Here is a 19,909-nt window from a genome sequence, read left to right as displayed (position 1 = left end):
TTATTTCCCCAACTTAAAACGCGCCATAGGGCGTGTTTGCACACGTCACCTCAGGCCCCGTCCCCTTCCTTCCCCACTGTGTAAACATGCCCTGTGGCCATTCTAAGTTGAGAGATTAAGTCCCCTTGATTCCTAAGGGTCCCTAGGGTCAAACTAGCCCACTAGGTACCTCCAGTAAGCGCCACAGAGCTCCGTTGCATAGAGGTGTAAAAAGGGGCGTGGCCTCAGAACACCTGTCTGCAACGCAGCTCCCTGGCGCACACTGGAGATACCTGTTGGGCTAGTTGGCCCTCAGGGATCCTCAATATTGAAGGGGAATTAATTCCCCAACTTACAACTGGCCAGGGGGTGCATTTGCAGAGTGCTGCAAGGAGGGGGCGTGGCCTCCAGCGCGATGCCGGTCTTTTATTTATTTTATTTTTTTAAGAAGGAGGGCTGTGTGGCCCCCCTTCTTTTTCTAATTTACTGGCCCTGGGGACCCCATCCCCCAGGGCCTGCACCCTCATTTTTTTTGTTGAAAAAAATTAATTTGGCCCTCCCAAGGCCTTAATCGGCCCCGGGGACCCCAAACCCCCGGGGTCATGGCCTTTTTTTTATTTAAATTCTTTAGGAGGGGGCTTTGTTGCCCCCCTCCTCAGGCCACTTATGGCCCCGGGGACCCCATCCCCCTGGGCCGGCCTTTGTTTTTTATTATTTTAAAAATATATATATTTATAGAAACACCTAGGACATGCTGGACAAACCGTATGTACCTATCACCATGACGATTTGCGTGATATCCATTAAAAGGCGACTATGCATAGAATGAATCCACATGGAATGCACTTACACTGCTAGTGAAGCTCTGACGTGTCTGACGCCCTACCGTGCCTAATCCCGGCACCCCCGCCGGTGGGTACTCTCCAAGTAGACACCCTTGTCATTTATTTATACAAACATGGGTAGCTATTGACGGACACATTTAATATACACGCACACCAAGCCATTCAAAGGGGATTCGACAAAAATTCGACCAAACTATGCAAGAAACCCCCCTCACGCTTAATAAAAAACACATCCAACACCGTATGTGTAATACTTTTGATTTTACTCTTTGGAAAGGAGACAAACCTCACTTGAGAGTCACAGCGTGCTCCTGGCTGAGCCCAATGCTGTGTTACACCCACCAGTGCCCGCTGATTGCCTCACACCTCTGTGTTGTATTCCACCAGCTAGTGCATATGCTATGACACTCTCTAGCCCATGTGCACTGTAACACCACCCCGTGAATATGTCATGCCACACTTGCCTTTGCACGGGTTATATTGCCCCATCTAACGTGCCTTCCTCGATGTGTATGTTATAATGCACAGTGCTATGCCATACATATTACAATCTGGGATCCATATCTTTGTCACAGTGCATATGCAACGTTACACTCCCCAGCATATATTTTATATTACAACTTTAGAGACTAGTTATGTTACACAACACTGCCCTGTGCATATTACACTCCAAGGCGCATATCGCATAGCACGCGCTAGTGCCTGTGCTATCTCGCGCTCTCCAATGAATCTGTCATTGCGCACAATGTATTGCATATTATATTTCACGCCCGGTTCATCTTATATCACACTTTTTGGTGCATAGTTTATACCATATACTACATCTAGTTTTCATTTTCAATCGTGCTCTCAGGACTATGTTCTATATAACACTGCGTCCACCTACCCTTTTCACGGGCATTACATTTTGCGATGGGGGTGGAGGGTCAGGGGGTGTTTCTGCCAAGTGAGCCCGGAGTCACAGTCACAAACGTCCTCTTCTTCCTGAATAAAAGTGAGATTATGCTGCATACTTGTTCATATTTTAAGTAGTTCGCACAGACACACATTTTAAAAACAATAATGTTCCTAATACCCAACTTCTCTGAACAGTTAGCTTGCTGCCCCATCCACCTCCTCCCTATCCTCTGTTGTCTGAATCCATGGACTAGCCTCCTCCCTCCTGCCATGCATGGTCTGATGGGCTGCCACTGCCCTCCATTTAGCATGATGTACCAGTCCACTCCTCCTGCCCTCCATTGGCCAATTCTATGGCCCATCATTGACCCCCTGCTTAGCCTCTGTGCTTAGCTTGCTGCCCCTATTCTCCTTCCCCCTGCCCTCCGATGTCTTTGTGCATGCCCCTGCTCCATCCTTTTTGCCCACTATGTTCCATGGACCTGCCACTCCTATCTACTCTGAGTGTTCTGTTGAGCTGCTACTCCCCTCCCACCTGCCTAGCATTGTCAGATGACTGTAACCTGTCCCTGCCACCTACACCCTGCCTGTCCACATGCCATGCCCCTATCCCCTTCCTCCTGTCCTCCATGGTCCATTTTACTGCCACACCCTTCTGCCCTCCCTGATCTGTTGTGCTGCAACTGCTCCTCCTGCCTGCCCCGCGCGGTCTGTTGTGAGGCCCCTTCCCCTGAACTCTCTTGTCTGTGCCCAGGTCCTGACCCTCCCTTCTATCCTCCATGGTCCTTTGTGCATGCCCCTGCACCCTCCTTCTTGCCCATCATAGCAATTGTGCTGCCACTAACCCTCCCGCTTGCCATGCATGGTCTTCTGTGCTGCCATGGCCCCTCCCACCTTCCCTGTGTGGTCAGCTAGCTGCCCCTGACCCCCTCCCACCTTTCCTCCATGGTCTGTGTGTATGCCACCATAGTCTTGTTGTTGCTCTCCATGGTGTGTCTTGTTTCTAGTACCCATCCTGCCTGACCTCCATGGTCATCTTGCTGCTCCTGCCCTGCCACCTTGCCCCCAGCCCTCTGTTTCCAAGTGCAGACCCCCTATTCCCTCCCTCCTGGCTTATCTGTTCCATTGTAATGCCCCTGATCCGTCCCTCCTGCCCTTTATGGTCTGTTATGCTGCAGCTTTCTCTCCTGTCTGTCCATTATGGTCAGCTAGCTACCATTGCCTCTTTCCCATCTGTTCTCTGTTGTCCATGTGCATGGTCCTGTCCCCTCTCTATTGCTTTCTATGGATTGTTGTGCTGCACTCCCGTCCCGCATGCGCTGTGTGGTGTATTGTGCTGCTGCAAACCCTGATGCCTGCCCTGTAGGGTCAGTTTGGTGCACCTCTCCATGTCCCTCATGTCCCCTGTTATCCGAGTCCATGTCCCTACCCCAATTCCTCCTGCCTACCATGATTCAATGTACCATACTTGCGAACATTTTGAACTTGGTAAGAGGGAGATTTTGAAAAAAAAACTGGGGTTTTGATTTTCCCCTTTGAGTTACATTGAAAAAGACGAGATTGTAGACAGGAGACAGATCAAATAAAGCCCATTTGAGCTTAAAAACATTGGAGGTTTCCTGGCTGAAACGGGTCTGTTGGCATGTATGGTTGTACTACCACTGCCTCTTCCTTCTGCCCACAATGGTCTATTATATTGTCACAGCCTCTCTTGCCAGTCCTGTATTGTTGGTTTTTTGCCCCTGCCCCCCTTTCCACTGCCCTCCATAGTCTGTTGTGCTGCCACTGCCCTTCCTGCCTGCCCAGTGTGGTCAAATTGTTGCCTCTGCACTCTCCTACCTGCCTTCAATTTTCAGAGTCAGTATCCCAATGAACAACTAGATTGCTAACATTCTACATTTATTACAAAAGTGTGGAACGCTTGACGTCATCTTGATGTAATCAAAACTGTAATACCTAGAGTATTTCCTTTAGAAATTACATATATGAGAGGGTCTTATTTGCATCAAAATTATGGTTAGTGCTCTAAAAAACTAAAATGAGGACATATTTTCTGAGTTTTCAAATAGCGACAAAGAACTTTTAAATTATTTGTAATCTTTATGTTTTTTTATCCAGTTGACCACTTGATTAAATGTTGCACCTTGGCGAGAGGATGTGGTGTTACTTCCAGAGCTGCAGACTTTGCAACTGGGGAACCAGGTTGGAGTTTCTGCTTCAGCTCAACATTCTGTGATTGTGGTCAAATCACTTAATCTCCCCATGTTTACAACCAAAATGAATTTGATCTTGTGTGATGTAACCAATGCTCATGTAAAGCATTCTAATACCTGACAAGTCTGCACTACATAAAACTGCAAATACACAAAAAATAAGTGTTTTGCACACTTCTGTCATTGAGCTACATGTGGGCTACATCTGGGTGATATTTGTGCTGCATTTAGGCTCTTTTGTCTCTGGTGGCCATCTTGGGAGATTTATTTGTTATGAAGTTTCCTAATTTCCTCATTTACTGCAGTCTCCTCAGTAGGAAATGCTTTCAATTTTTTACTTTGATTCCATCAAGAAGGTATTCAGATATGTCACACATTTGCCATAAATTCTGAATGTTAGCACTCTAGTTGCTCATTAGATCACTGTAGTAAAGCTACTGCTCACCACGGCAGTCTGCTGCTGGTATTAAAAGTGCATGTTTCAGTCTGCATATCAGAATATTTTAATGAAATAGAAGAGGATTTGAGAAGTCACTCAAAATGTGCCCTAATTTTTCTTTCTTCAGCACTAATCATAATTTCTATGGCAAAATGAACCCCCTCATTGTGTTCCTTTTTAAATTAAATGTTTTAAGTGTTACCAGTTTATTCCAATCAGGATGGCTTCAGGTGTGCCATAATTTTGTCATAAGTAAGACAGTAAGCGCTCTAGTTGTTCTTAAGAACACTCTGGGACATTCTGTCATTAGGCTATACTTGGGCTACATCTGGGTGATATATGGGCTACATTTGGGCTCTTTTGTCTCTGGTGGCTATCTTGGGAGATTTATTTGTTATGAAGTTTCCTAATTTCCTCATTTACTGCAGTCTCCTCAGTAGGAAATACTTTCAGTTTTTTACTTGGTTCCACCAAGAAGGCATTCAGATGTGTCACACATTTGCCATAAATTCTGAATGTTAGCACTCTAGTTGCTCATTAGATCACTGTAGTAAAGCTACTGCTCACCAGGGAAGTCTGCTGCTGGTATTGAAAGTGCATGTTTCAGTCTGCACGTCAGAATTTTTTTATGACATAGAAGAGGATTTGAGAAGTCAAAATGTGCCCTAATTTTTCTTTCTGCAGCACTAATCATAATTTCTATGGCAAAATGAATCCCCTCATTGTGTTCCTTTGTAAATTAAATGTTTTAAGTGTTACCACTTTATTCCATTCAAGATGGTTTCAGGTGTGCCATACTTTTGTCATAAGTAAGACTGTTAGCACTCTAGTTGTTCGTTAGAACACTCTGGGACATTCTGTCATTGGGCTATACTTGGGCTACATCTGGGTGATATTTGGGCTCTTTTGTCTCTGGTGGCCATTTTGGGAGACTTATTTGTTATGATGTTTCCTAATTTCCTCATTTACTACAGTCTCCTCAGTAGGAAATACTTTCAGTTTTTTACTTTGATTCCATCAAGAAGGCATTCAGATGTGTCACAAATTTGCCATAAATTCAGAATGTTAGCACTCTAGTTGCTTATTAGATCACTGTAGTAAAGCTACTGCTCACCAGGGAAGTCTGCTGCTGGTATTGAAAGTGCATGTTTCAGTCTGCATGTCAGAATTTTGTAATGAAATAGAAGAGGATTTGAGAATTCACTCAAAATGTGCCCTAATTTTTCTTTCTGCAACACTAATCATACTTCTACGGCAAAATGAACCCCCTCATTTCATTCCTTTTTTAAAAATTAAATGTTTTACGAATTACCACTTTATTCCAACCAAGATGGCTTCAGGTGTGCCATACGTTTGTCATAAGTAGGACTGTTAGCGCTCTAGTTGTTCTTTAGAACACTCTGGGAAGCTGCAGTAGAACACAAAGGAATCAACTGACAGTCTCTGCCCTTGTCGGATGTCCATGTTTTACTGAGAATGTCAGACTTTATTCTCACATGACTGAGAAAGATAATGTGAATTTACAGAAAATATGCTCTCAGTTAGCTTATAGATCACCTTCCAAACCTCTGTGGGAAAAGCATGAGAAAATAGTTTTCTCTCAAATTCATGATATCACAGCAGAAGGCTTTTTCACATGGTAAAATCACCTTAGAACACACCACAATTCCTAAAATGAGTATGGTACCATCAACAAATGATTTATAATGTAACTAAAGTCTTAAAACCTTCTATTAACTGCAATGCTTTTTAATGAGGTGCTATCATGTATATTGGTCCCAAGATGGCTGCCAACACTTCTTGGCGGAAGTGCTGACAGCCAATCAGATCTCACGCTGAGATGTGTGGTTAGGCTCCGCCCAGATATATATGTGATTTTACTTTTGATTTTCTCAGGAACTACTGAACGGATTGACACCATTTAAGCAAAAGGCACATGCCTGACCTGAGGACTACCTCTTTGCCAAATGTCAAGTAATTCTGTTCATCCGTTCGGGCTGTACCTTCGACTAAAGGTCCTATGGGAAAATGCATGGGGAAAACGCATTTTGGGACCCCCCTTTTTTCTCAGCCCCGCTTGACGAATCACCCCGAGACTTTCAGGGTAGGAGCTGAGCGAAGCGCCCCATTAGTTTTGAAAATTTCACGAAGATAAGTCAACCGGCGCCAAAGTTATTCAAAATAGAATTTTCAGATTTCCTATGGGAACTCGGTCCTAACTATAACTATCTACTGGCGACCGCCAGTAAATTATATATATATATATATATATATATTCACTTAAAAAACCATAGGTTTCACACAGGTTATAGTTAGGTGGACATTTCACTAGTAAAAAACCAATGAAATTCCCCCGTTATAGTTAGTTCAGATAACTATAACTCGCGCGCCCGCAATCCACTGCTCATGACGTCACATATTACATCACTCATGACATGGTCAGTGGCATCACTCATGACATCACTGATGACATCATCCTTGTGATAGAGTGGCGGTCGCACGAGTTATAGTTATCTGAACTAACTATAACGGGGGAATTTCATTTGTTTTTTACGAGTGAAATGTCCACCTAACTATAACCTGTGTGAAACCTATGGTTTTTGAAGTGAATTTGCAAGGTTTTTTAAATGCTAATTCCTAACTATAACGTGTGTGAAACCTATGGTTTTTTAAGTGAATTTGTAAGTTTTTTTAAAAGCTAAGTTATGTATTTATTAATATATATATATATATTTTGAAGGTATTTCACCGTGCGCGCGCGTTCGGCGCACCGTGCGCTACGCGCACCGTGCGCTGCGCGCACCGTGCGCGCACCCCGCAATTTTTATAAAAAAAATAAAATGTTTATTTCACCCTTGGGGGTCCTTTCTGTGTCCCCCTGACAAAGGCTAGGGGGTCAGGAACTCTCTTCCCTGCCCCCTTTTCACGTTTTCCACCTTTTTTCCACCTTTCCTTTTCAGTGCGACAGACAAGATGGCGGCCGACACTTCCTGATTTCAACCGATTCGAATGTTGACTGACATCTAACAACCAATCAGAATTACGCTCGCGCACGATAGGGTGCGCGCACCGTGCGCGCATATAGATATTTAAATGCTTTAAAGACAATTTTCTCAGGAAATACTGAACAGATTGACTCCAGATATGCAAAAGGCACTTCCCTGACCTGAGGACTACCCCTTTGCCAAATTTCAAGTAATTCCGTTCAGCCGTTCGGGCTGTACCTTCGACTAAAGGTCCTATGGAAAAATACATGGGGAAAACGCGTATTGGGACCCCCCTTTTTTCTCGGCCCCCGTTTGACGAATCACCCCGAGACTTTCAGGGTAGGAGCTGAGCTCAGGCTCCTACCCTGAAAGGCTCAGGCTCAGGCTCCTACTCAGGCCCCGTCCCCTCCCTTCACCACTGTGTAAACACGCCCTGTGGCCGTTTTTAGTTGGGAGATTAAGTTCATTTGAATCCTGAGGGTCCCTAGGGTCCAACTAGCCCACTAGGTACCTCCAGTATGCGCCACAGAGCTGCGTTGCAGAGAGGTGTAAAAAGTGGCACGGCCTGGACCACCTCTCTGCAAAGCAGCTCAGTGGCGCTTACTGAAAGCACCTGGTGGGCTAGTTAGCCCCCAGGGGCCCTCAGGATTGAAGGGGAGTTATTTCCCCAACTTAAAACGCGCCATAGGGCGTGTTTGCACACGTCACCTCAGGCCCCGTCCCCTTCCTTCCCCACTGTGTAAACATGCCCTGTGGCCATTCTAAGTTGAGAGATTAAGTCCCCTTGATTCCTAAGGGTCCCTAGGGTCAAACTAGCCCACTAGGTACCTCCAGTAAGCGCCACAGAGCTCCGTTGCATAGAGGTGTAAAAAGGGGCGTGGCCTCAGAACACCTGTCTGCAACGCAGCTCCCTGGCGCACACTGGAGATACCTGTTGGGCTAGTTGGCCCTCAGGGACCCTCAATATTGAAGGGGAATTAATTCCCCAACTTACAACTGGCCAGGGGGTGCATTTGCAGAGTGCTGCAAGGAGGGGGCGTGGCCTCCAGCGCGATGCCGGTCTTTTATTTATTTTATTTTTTTAAGAAGGAGGGCTGTGTGGCCCCCCTTCTTTTTCTAATTTACTGGCCCTGGGGACCCCATCCCCCAGGGCCTGCACCCTCATTTTTTTTGTTGAAAAAAATTAATTTGGCCCTCCCAAGGCCTTAATCGGCCCCGGGGACCCCAAACCCCCGGGGTCATGGCCTTTTTTTTTATTTAAATTCTTTAGGAGGGGGCTTTGTTGCCCCCCTCCTCAGGCCACTTATGGCCCCGGGGACCCCATCCCCCTGGGCCGGCCTTTGTTTTTTATTATTTTAAAAATATATATATTTATAGAAACACCTAGGACATGCTGGACAAACCGTATGTACCTATCACCATGACGATTTGCGTGATATCCATTAAAAGGCGACTATGCATAGAATGAATCCACATGGAATGCACTTACACTGCTAGTGAAGCTCTGACGTGTCTGACGCCCTACCGTGCCTAATCCCGGCACCCCCGCCGGTGGGTACTCTCCAAGTAGACACCCTTGTCATTTATTTATACAAACATGGGTAGCTATTGACGGACACATTTAATATACACGCACACCAAGCCATTCAAAGGGGATTCGACAAAAATTCGACCAAACTATGCAAGAAACCCCCCTCACGCTTAATAAAAAACACATCCAACACCGTATGTGTAATACTTTTGATTTTACTCTTTGGAAAGGAGACAAACCTCACTTGAGAGTCACAGCGTGCTCCTGGCTGAGCCCAATGCTGTGTTACACCCACCAGTGCCCGCTGATTGCCTCACACCTCTGTGTTGTATTCCACCAGCTAGTGCATATGCTATGACACTCTCTAGCCCATGTGCACTGTAACACCACCCCGTGAATATGTCATGCCACACTTGCCTTTGCACGGGTTATATTGCCCCATCTAACGTGCCTTCCTCGATGTGTATGTTATAATGCACAGTGCTATGCCATACATATTACAATCTGGGATCCATATCTTTGTCACAGTGCATATGCAACGTTACACTCCCCAGCATATATTTTATATTACAACTTTAGAGACTAGTTATGTTACACAACACTGCCCTGTGCATATTACACTCCAAGGCGCATATCGCATAGCACGCGCTAGTGCCTGTGCTATCTCGCGCTCTCCAATGAATCTGTCATTGCGCACAATGTATTGCATATTATATTTCACGCCCGGTTCATCTTATATCACACTTTTTGGTGCATAGTTTATACCATATACTACATCTAGTTTTCATTTTCAATCGTGCTCTCAGGACTATGTTCTATATAACACTGCGTCCACCTACCCTTTTCACGGGCATTACATTTTGCGATGGGGGTGGAGGGTCAGGGGGTGTTTCTGCCAAGTGAGCCCGGAGTCACAGTCACAAACGTCCTCTTCTTCCTGAATAAAAGTGAGATTATGCTGCATACTTGTTCATATTTTAAGTAGTTCGCACAGACACACATTTTAAAAACAATAATGTTCCTAATACCCAACTTCTCTGAACAGTTAGCTTGCTGCCCCATCCACCTCCTCCCTATCCTCTGTTGTCTGAATCCATGGACTAGCCTCCTCCCTCCTGCCATGCATGGTCTGATGGGCTGCCACTGCCCTCCATTTAGCATGATGTACCAGTCCACTCCTCCTGCCCTCCATTGGCCAATTCTATGGCCCATCATTGACCCCCTGCTTAGCCTCTGTGCTTAGCTTGCTGCCCCTATTCTCCTTCCCCCTGCCCTCCGATGTCTTTGTGCATGCCCCTGCTCCATCCTTTTTGCCCACTATGTTCCATGGACCTGCCACTCCTATCTACTCTGAGTGTTCTGTTGAGCTGCTACTCCCCTCCCACCTGCCTAGCATTGTCAGATGACTGTAACCTGTCCCTGCCACCTACACCCTGCCTGTCCACATGCCATGCCCCTATCCCCTTCCTCCTGTCCTCCATGGTCCAATTTCAATTCAATTTCAATTTATAATCTTTATTCGGTTCTTAAAAAGACACCATAAAAGCACAAATACAATATAAATATACGCAAGTTAAAAAACACAGCAAATGATAATCAAGTTAAAAAAAAACAAAAATATAAATATTTAAAATTTCTGTACTCAAGTAGAGGGCCAGGGGATTTATAAAATTTTGAATGTTCAGATCACGTTTGGGGACCAATATCTCTGGTATTCCTCAATCTGGTTGCAATTCGAATAAAGTTTATCGTGCAAAACAGGGTGTAAGCGTCCTCCGCTTCCTGTAAGAATCTCAGAGCCAATTTTGCATGTTTGAATTTTAGCTCTTTCAGGATTCCCACCAGGAACTTGCGTCTTGGCATTGTATAAAAAGGACACAGTAAAACAAAATGAAGGGTATCCTGCGGAGATCTAAGATCGCAGCCGCAGGTACCCTTCTCCTCTATTGTATGAGTGAACCCAGATGGCACTGCAAGGATATGGTGTAACATGTTAAATCTGAAGCGGGTCATGAGGTAGCGATCCTGCGCGTTGTACATGACCCTCAGATAGGGTTCCATCCCTTGCTTCGCAGTGAGGTCGTTGTACAAGTGATTAGTGGCTTTGTGCTTCTCCTTTTCGGCCCTTGACGTTTTCAGATGTGTAAGAAAAAGTTTTTTCACCAGGGTCTTACTCTCCCGGGACAGAGAGTGTGGGGCTAAAAAGTATTGTGGGCAGCCAATCTCTGTTAACGACTTCTTAACAAATTTCAGCCAAGGGATTTCGTGTCCTTTATCTCTTTTGAGGCAGTCCTCGATAATCTGTCTCGTAAGGGCCGCCTCAGGGTTGGTCCATGCTTTCACCCATGCCAGGAGGGGTTTGGATTTAATTTTATCCTCTAAAAATGGTTCTCCTACCTCTTCATGTATGATGTGGGCCGAAACGCTCTGTGGGACTTTTAATATTCTTCGTAAGAATTTATTTTCTTCAGTCTGGAGCGGCTGTACTTTTTTGTCCAGAAAGCCCCACACTTCTGCCCCGTAGCTTACTTTCGCACAACAGATGGATCTGTATAAGGTCATAATTTGTTCGGGGGACCATTTCCCTAATCTTTGCCCATACCCCATGATTGCCCCAACTGCACTTGCCAGTTTGGTAGAGTGCTTCTCAATCAGGGGTTTGAACGATAAGGCGTAATCAAATAGCACCCCCAAGTATGTAAAAGACTTGACCTGATCTATTTTGTGTGACCCAATGTTGTAGGTAAATGTTCCTTTTATGGATTTCCCCGATGACATAATGTAGGACTTTTCTAGATTTGTGGCCAGGTCCAGTTTCTCCATAAAATTGACAAACCCGTCAATTAATTTTTGCAGTCCCAATGGTGTTCTAGAGAGCAGGACCGCGTCATCGGCGTAGAGTAGTACGGGCACTGCTCGATGACCAATTTGGGGTGAGTCAACTTTGAGCTTGAGGAGATCCTTTTCCAAAGCGTTGATATAAATAGAGAAAAGGAAGGGCGCAAGGATGCATCCCTGTCTGACTCCACTATTACAGGTAAAGGGATCGGTCTTATTGCCTTCCTGACTGTACCTTACACTTGCAGAGGTGTTCCGATGTAGGTTTTGTAGAGTGTCGACTAGGGATTGGTCCACACCTAGCTCCTTTAGCATGGCCCAGAGCTTTCTCCTGTTTACGCGGTCAAAGGCCGCAGAAAGGTCCATAAACCCCATGTGTATTGACCCCCTCCCGGCGATGGTATATTTTGCAATCAGGAGGTATAGATTTAGGCATTGATCGGTGGTAGATCTGCCTTTCCTGAAGCCGTATTAAATTTCTGAGAGGATTTGTTGCTCCTCTGCCCAATCTTGCAATCTCGATAGGATGACTCGCCCCAAGACCTTAGCTGACACATCAATGAGGGAAATGGGTCGATAGCATTGGGGGTCATCACGGTTGCCTTTTTTGTAAATAGGGACTATGGTCGCCGTTGACCAGGACTGGGGAGGCCTACCTCCCCTGCCTCATTTAACACCCTCATCAGTAACGGAGCCCATAGTTCAGGTCTACTTAGGAATAGATCTGGTGGAATTCCGTCCGGGCCCGCGGCTTTGTTTTTGCTGAGCCCGGTGATTCCTAATTCGACCTCCTTCAAGGTGAACTTTAGCTTTACAGGCCGGTGGGCCTCCGCTGACTCCTCCTGGGGTTCCTTGTTTGAATGGTTGTATAAGCACTGGAAGTGTTTCTGCCATTGTTCCGGCAGAATGGTATTCATGATTTTGGGAGCCCCTTGATCCTGAAAGAGGGGGGCATTAATCACTTTCCAAAAGGCGATAGAATCTTTTCTTTCTGCGGCGTCCCTTAAGTCTTCCCAGGCTTGATTTTGTATGCTTTGCTTGCGAGCCTTCAGAGCTTTTTTATATTCAGCTCTGTTCCGTGCCACCTTCATTTTATCCCTTGGTTGGGCATGAAGACTATCCTTCAGGTTTTTCAGCGCCTTTGTACAATTTGAATCAAACCAACGGGGGTTTAGGGGCATTTTGTTTTTAGTTCCTGGGGTATGTAAGTAGTTACTTACAGCCTGTGCGATTTCTTCAAATGCCTTCACCACCTCAGCTCCAGTTACGCAGAGGTCGAGACATTTATCAATTGCTGCTGGGGCTTCGGAAAATAGTTTTTTATAAAAACTGTCCGCATCAATTTTGGCCCATTTAATTCTTCTGCCCTGGTCGACTACTCTTTCTGTAATGGCAGGTTTCTTTTGAGATGGAAAAACGAAACCCTCCATTTTGATGATTACCGGGTTGTGATCACTGAAACTACTGGCCTCTATAATGATTGTACTAATACTTCTTTTTAGATTGGGAGAGACTAGTGCGAAATCAATGTAAGAGTGACAACCTCTTCCTTTAAATGTTGGAGTTAACTCTCCTTTGTCGTTGAGTGTGGCGAGATCTAGGATTTGTATTAGGTTGTACCTTTTCATAAGTCTTTCCAAACCCCAGCCCTCAGTTGAATGGGTGAAGTGAGGGCCTTTCAAGATCGTACATCTAGACCAGTCGTTATTAAATGGCATTAGTTTCTCACAGAGGTGACAATTAAAATCTCCCATTAGTATTATATCCGTGATGTTTGGTGTCATGGTTAAAAAGCTCAAACAGTTTTCTAATTCATTTATGGCTATTCCCTTCTCCGTTATAGCCGGTGCATTGTACCAGTTCATAAGCAGAAATGTTAGACTTGGTGAAGTGAAACTTAATACTTGGAGGTTGGCTGTGACCCATTTGGTGTTGGACCAGGTGCCCTTGATGTCTAAATTGACATAGATCGCGAGCCCCCCACTTGCTCTCCCCGAGATGGCTTTTTTTGCAGGGACAAAAAAGCCTTTGTAGCCTTCCAGGCTGTAAGCATGCGATTCAGTGGCCCAGGTCTCTTGCAGGCACAAGATGTGAAATTTACTTATATAGCTGCGCCAGTCCTGAGATGCGAACTTGGCCGCTAGCCCTGCAATATTCCAGGTAGCTATTAATAGGTTATCATGAATCGTGACCTTGGGTGTTCTTTTTCCCTTGCCTGGCAGAAGCTTTGATAGGCTATCCGTTGCGGGTGCAACAACCCGGCTTAGTTGCGGCCTGTAGGGGGTAGCGATTCTTCTGTGGGTGAGATGGGAATTGTCTAATGAGGGATTTATCCACTCCCCTCTACCCCGGTTAGTGATCAATGGTGTGTTGCTGCCTCCTATGGATTGCACAGGATCCGGAACGTCAATTTGGCCCTGGTCGCCTCCATCTTTTATCCCTGTAGATGGTAGGGTGGGCTCCTTCCTATGTTTAATTTTTGAAAATGAGCGGTCCAGTCTCAGTCAGTCCACCCCTTCAAGTGTACTGAACCTATTCCAGTGAGCGTACTGTGTAATGGGGGAATCATAAATTGAGAATACAGAATTTGGCCTTTGCCATTGCAGTAGGCCGGGTTGAGAACCCAAGTGCGATATTCTGTCAGGGCCAATATTCGGCCTGGGCCTTTGGGGTGTGAAGGGGTAAAAGTAGGATAGGCGAACCGGGTGGATTTGTGAACTTATGTGACTCGGGGGGGGCGTTACAGATGAAATTCACGGCCGCCCTGTCTCTAAAGTTGACTGTAATGATATCCCCTGCGATGGTCTTAATACCTTTGCCAATCCACTCACCCCTTCTCACTGCAAGGATTTCCCCGTGGATGTTAGGGGGCAAGGGTCGATGTGTTTGCAGCCACTGTATGCATTTATTTTTTAATTCAGTCTGTGATTCCCGTTGGCCCTCCTTTAAAGGGGGAATTCCTGTTAGGACGACTACAAGGGGCAGAGCCTCAGGCGGAAGATTGATAGTCTTGAAGCATGTTGCAGTGTTCTTATCGTCAGAGGTTGACGCTATAGCACGCCGTGGAGACTTAGGAACCGCCTTATGGATTAGGGCCTTGTTCTTTTACATCGTTTGTAAAGATGCGGATGGAGGTTTGTTATTGCCCATGGGTATTTGATTTTTATTTTTGCCTGCTTGCGGGGTAGAGACAACCTTTTGTTTTTCCTGGGCTCCTTTCTGCGGGACACTGGTGTTATTTAGTTTGTCCCCCCCATTGATTACTAGAGAGGCCTTATCTCTTAGTGGGCTACTTAATGTAGGGTCCTTTCGATTTGTCAAATCCCGTTCCTGCACAGGATAGGTTTTCGGGCTGATCCCCTTATTATTGACCAATGAGGTCAGTCTATCAATTTTTGATATGAGGGGTTTTAACAGCACCGAGATAGAGTGCTCCAGGTCTAATTTAAGATCCGCCACCATGTTGGTTATCCAGCATGGTATTCCCGGTGTGGATGGGTTTATGGGCGTGATCAAGTTGTGGTTACTGGGTTTGACGTGACCTTTTTTCCTCACTTGTTTGTGGACTTCCTTATTCAACATTGTTTCCGCGAGGGATATGTCGTTATCATGAGTATTTATTTGAGTGCTTGTTTGTGCACCATGTCTAGCCCTACTAATTTCGGCGGGTGGCTGGGCGCAAGGAAGGTCAACAAAAGATGGTGGGGTAATGGGCCGGCTAGTATCCATCTCCTCTACCAAGTCTTTGGAAGCTTCTGACAGGTTAATCAATGAATCCTGGGTGTCTTGAATGATAGTTACCGGGGGTAAGGACATTCTTCTCTCGGTGTTGGCTATGGCATCGGAAACCGCCCCTATAGTCCGTTTGAGCATCTTATCAATAGCAGTAAAAGTCGGTAGTGGAGATGAATGAACCGATTTGGTTTTTGAGCTCGACCTTAGGGTAGGCATCCTTGTTTTCTTGGTAGGTTTCCTCATTACGACGAGTGCTATATTAGATGGTAACGGGCAGATATAAATTGTGTCAAGGGAATGGCCAGTGATCCAACTGGCTGTCGAGGAACTAATAGCAGTATATTATTAATGGGGGGGCAGTTTTAGGGGGCTGGCCCAGCCCAGCCTCTTCTGGCCCCTGAGGGCCACAGAGGGCCCGCCCTTTGCCCGGGCTTCGCTCGGCGTCCCGCTAAGCGTTACCGCGCTTTGTTTGTAGGGGGTGTTGCGGCCGGGGGCGTGGCTTGCTGGGGGTGCGGCCGTACACACCTGTGCGGCGCAGGGGCTCCTGGTCTCTGTGGTCCCTGCTTCACTCGCCCCAATTGCCTTGCACGATGGTTTCTTCCTCCCGGGTGCTGGATGCTAAGTTTACACCTGCTGCCTCAACCCCACACCTGAGCGCCGCGCAGCAGCACCCGCGAAGCGGGTGCTGCAAGCTGTTGACGCGGAACTCAGGCGGTCAGTCCCTCCTGGGATACGGGGAGGCTGCGGGCGCCAGTAGCGGTTTCCTTTGGTGAGTAAGTCCCACTGAGCTCTGGGAGGGTTCGCTTTTCTACAGCGCTTGGACGGCCGGGGGCGTGGCTTGCTGGGGGTGCGGCCGTACACACCTGTGCGGCGCAGGGGCTCCTGGTCTCTGTGGTCCCTGCTTCACTCGCCCCAATTGCCTTGCACGATGGTTTCTTCCTCCCGGGTGCTGGATGCTAAGTTTACACCTGCTGCCTCAACCCCACACCTGAGCGCCGCGCAGCAGCACCCACGAAGCGGGTGCTGCAAGCTGTTGATGCGGAACTCAGGCGGTCAGTCCCTCCTGGGATACGGGGAGGCTGCGGGCGCCAGTAGCGGTTTTCTTTGGTGAGTAAGTCCCACTGAGCTCTGGGAGGGTTCGCTTTTCTACAGCGCTTGGACGGCCGGGGGCGTGGCTTGCTGGGGGTGCGGCCGTACACACCTGTGCGGCGCAGGGGCTCCTGGTCTCTGTGGTCCCTGCTTCACTCGCCCCAATTGCCTTGCACGATGGTTTCTTCCTCCCGGGTGCTGGGTGCTAAGTTTACACCTGCTGCCTCAACCCCACACCTGAGCGCCGCGCAGCAGCACCCGCGAAGCGGGTGCTGCAAGCTGTTGACGCGGAACTCAGGCGGTCAGTCCCTCCTGGGATACGGGGAAGCTGCGGGGGCCAGTAGCGGTTTCCTTTGGTGAGTAAGTCCCACTGAGCTCTGGGAGGGTTCGCTTTTCTACAGCGCTTGGACGGCCGGGGGCGTGGCTTGCTGGGGGTGCGGCCGTACACACCTGTGCGGCGCAGGGGCTCCTGGTCTCTGTGGTCCCTGCTTCACTCGCCCCAATTGCCTTGCACGATGGTTTCTTCCTCCCGGGTGCTGGATGCTAAGTTTACACCTGCTGCCTCAACCCCACACCTGAGCGCCGCGCAGCAGCACCCGCGAAGCGGGTGCTGCAAGCTGTTGACGCGGAACTCAGGCGGTCAGTCCCTCCTGGGATACGGGGAGGCTGCGGGCGCCAGTAGCGGTTTCCTTTGGTGAGTAAGTCCCACTGAGCTCTGGGAGGGTTCGCTTTTCTACAGCGCTTGGACGGCCGGGGGCGTGGCTTGCTGGGGGTGCGGCCGTACACACCTGCGCGGCGCAGGGGCTCCTGGTCTCTGTGGTCCCTGCTTCACTCGCCCCAATTGCCTTGCACGATGGTTTCTTCCTCCCGGGTGCTGGATGCTAAGTTTACACCTGCTGCCTCAACCCCACACCTGAGCGCCGCGCAGCAGCACCCGCGAAGCGGGTGCTGCAAGCTGTTGACGCGGAACTCAGGCGGTCAGTCCCTCCTGGGATACGGGGAGGCTGCGGGCGCCAGTAGCGGTTTCCTTTGGTGAGTAAGTCCTCCATGGTCCATTTTACTGCCACACCCTTCTGCCCTCCCTGATCTGTTGTGCTGCAACTGCTCCTCCTGCCTGCCCCGCGCGGTCTGTTGTGAGGCCCCTTCCCCTGAACTCTCTTGTCTGTGCCCAGGTCCTGACCCTCCCTTCTATCCTCCATGGTCCTTTGTGCATGCCCCTGCACCCTCCTTCTTGCCCATCATAGCAATTGTGCTGCCACTAACCCTCCCGCTTGCCATGCATGGTCTTCTGTGCTGCCATGGCCCCTCCCACCTTCCCTGTGTGGTCAGCTAGCTGCCCCTGACCCCCTCCCACCTTTCCTCCATGGTCTGTGTGTATGCCACCATAGTCTTGTTGTTGCTCTCCATGGTGTGTCTTGTTTCTAGTACCCATCCTGCCTGACCTCCATGGTCATCTTGCTGCTCCTGCCCTGCCACCTTGCCCCTAGCCCTCTGTTTCCAAGTGCAGACCCCCTATTCCCTCCCTCCTGGCTTATCTGTTCCATTGTAATGCCCCTGATCCGTCCCTCCTGCCCTTTATGGTCTGTTATGCTGCAGCTTTCTCTCCTGTCTGTCCATTATGGTCAGCTAGCTACCATTGCCTCTTTCCCATCTGTTCTCTGTTGTCCATGTGCATGGTCCTGTCCCCTCTCTATTGCTTTCTATGGATTGTTGTGCTGCACTCCCGTCCCGCATGCGCTGTGTGGTGTATTGTGCTGCTGCAAACCCTGATGCCTGCCCTGTAGGGTCAGTTTGGTGCACCTCTCCATGTCCCTCCTGTCCCTTGTTATCCGAGTCCATGTCCCTACCCCAATTCCTCCTGCCTACCATGATTCAATGTACCATACTTGCGAACATTTTGAACTTGGTAAGAGGGAGATTTTGAAAAAAAAACTGGGGTTTTGATTTTCCCCTTTGAGTTACATTGAAAAAGACGAGATTGTAGACAGGAGACAGATCAAATAAAGCCCATTTGAGCTTAAAAACATTGGAGGTTTCCTGGCTGAAACGGGTCTGTTGGCATGTATGGTTGTACTACCACTGCCTCTTCCTTCTGCCCACAATGGTCTATTATATTGTCACAGCCTCTCTTGCCAGTCCTGTATTGTTGGTTTTTTGCCCCTGCCCCCCTTTCCACTGCCCTCCATAGTCTGTTGTGCTGCCACTGCCCTTCCTGCCTGCCCAGTGTGGTCAAATTGTTGCCTCTGCACTCTCCTACCTGCCTTCAATTTTCAGAGTCAGTATCCCAATGAACAACTAGATTGCTAACATTCTACATTTATTACAAAAGTGTGGAACGCTTGACGTCATCTTGATGTAATCAAAACTGTAATACCTAGAGTATTTCCTTTAGAAATTACATATATGAGAGGGTCTTATTTGCATCAAAATTATGGTTAGTGCTCTAAAAAACTAAAATGAGGACATATTTTCTGAGTTTTCAAATAGCGACAAAGAACTTTTAAATTATTTGTAATCTTTATGTTTTTTTATCCAGTTGACCACTTGATTAAATGTTGCACCTTGGCGAGAGGATGTGGTGTTACTTCCAGAGCTGCAGACTTTGCAACTGGGGAACCAGGTTGGAGTTTCTGCTTCAGCTCAACATTCTGTGATTGTGGTCAAATCACTTAATCTCCCCATGTTTACAACCAAAATGAATTTGATCTTGTGTGATGTAACCAATGCTCATGTAAAGCATTCTAATACCTGACAAGTCTGCACTACATAAAACTGCAAATACACAAAAAATAAGTGTTTTGCACACTTCTGTCATTGAGCTACATGTGGGCTACATCTGGGTGATATTTGTGCTGCATTTAGGCTCTTTTGTCTCTGGTGGCCATCTTGGGAGATTTATTTGTTATGAAGTTTCCTAATTTCCTCATTTACTGCAGTCTCCTCAGTAGGAAATGCTTTCAATTTTTTACTTTGATTCCATCAAGAAGGTATTCAGATATGTCACACATTTGCCATAAATTCTGAATGTTAGCACTCTAGTTGCTCATTAGATCACTGTAGTAAAGCTACTGCTCACCACGGCAGTCTGCTGCTGGTATTAAAAGTGCATGTTTCAGTCTGCATATCAGAATATTTTAATGAAATAGAAGAGGATTTGAGAAGTCACTCAAAATGTGCCCTAATTTTTCTTTCTTCAGCACTAATCATAATTTCTATGGCAAAATGAACCCCCTCATTGTGTTCCTTTTTAAATTAAATGTTTTAAGTGTTACCAGTTTATTCCAATTAGGATGGCTTCAGGTGTGCCATAATTTTGTCATAAGTAAGACAGTAAGCGCTCTAGTTGTTCTTAAGAA

Source organism: Triturus cristatus, chromosome 9 (genome assembly GCF_964204655.1).
Source record: "Triturus cristatus chromosome 9, aTriCri1.1, whole genome shotgun sequence".
In the NCBI taxonomy this organism is placed as follows: Eukaryota; Metazoa; Chordata; class Amphibia; order Caudata; family Salamandridae; genus Triturus; species Triturus cristatus.
The sequence above is the reverse complement of the archived record's forward strand: the minus strand, read 5'-3'. Positions refer to the sequence as shown.